This window comes from Lonchura striata, unplaced genomic scaffold (assembly GCF_046129695.1).
Source record: "Lonchura striata isolate bLonStr1 unplaced genomic scaffold, bLonStr1.mat Scaffold_162, whole genome shotgun sequence".
In the NCBI taxonomy this organism is placed as follows: Eukaryota; Metazoa; Chordata; class Aves; order Passeriformes; family Estrildidae; genus Lonchura; species Lonchura striata.
This window is the reverse complement of record NW_027461106.1, coordinates 19,056-20,000: the sequence shown is the minus strand read 5'-3', so window position 1 is coordinate 20,000 and position 945 is coordinate 19,056.

Genomic DNA, 945 nt, shown 5'->3' with positions numbered 1-945 from the left:
GGTGCACGGAAGCCTCGGGGTAGACCTGGTCTTCCGGGCGCCGGGGTAGACCTGGAATTCCGGGCGCCGGGGTAGGCCTGTTCCCCTGGAGCCGGGGTAGACCTGGTGTTCCGGGCGCCGGGGTAGACCTGGTGCACGGAAGCCTCGGGGTAGACCTGGTGTTCCGGGCGCCGGGGTAGACCTGGTGCACGGAAGCCTCGGGGTAGACCTGGTCTTCCGGGCGCCGGGGTAGACCTGGTCTTCCGGGAGCCGGGGTAGACCTGGAATTCCGGGCGCCGGGGTAGGCCTGTTCTCCTGGAGCCGGGGTAGACCTGGTCTTCCGGGAGCCGGGGTAGACCTGGAATTCCGGGCGCCGGGGTAGACCTGTTCCCCTGGAGCCGGGGTAGACCTGGTGTTCCGGGAGCCGGGGTAGACCTGGTGCACGGAAGCCTCGGGGTAGACCTGGTCTTCCGGGCGCCGGGGTAGACCTGGAATTCCGGGCGCCGGGGTAGGCCTGTTCCCCTGGAGCCGGGGTAGACCTGGTGTTCCGGGAGCCGGGGTAGACCTGGTGTTCCGAGCGCCGGGGTAGACTTGGTGCACGGAAGCCTCGGGGTAGACCTGGTCTTCCGGGCGCCGGGGTAGACCTGGTGCACGGAAGCCTCGGGGTAGACCTGGTCTTCCGGGCGCCGGGGTAGACCTGGTGCACGGAAGCCTCGGGGTAGACCTGGTCTTCCGGGCGCCGGGGTAGACCTGGTCTTCCGGGAGCCGGGGTAGACCTGGAATTCCGGGCGCCGGGGTAGGCCTGTTCCCCTGGAGCCGGGGTAGACCTGGAATTCCGGGCGCCGGGGTAGGCCTGTTCTCCTGGAGCCGGGGTAGACCTGGTGTTCCGGGCACCGGGGTAGACCTGGAATTCCGGGCGCCGGGGTAGGCCTGTTGCCCTGGAGCCGGGGTAGACCTGGTGTTCCG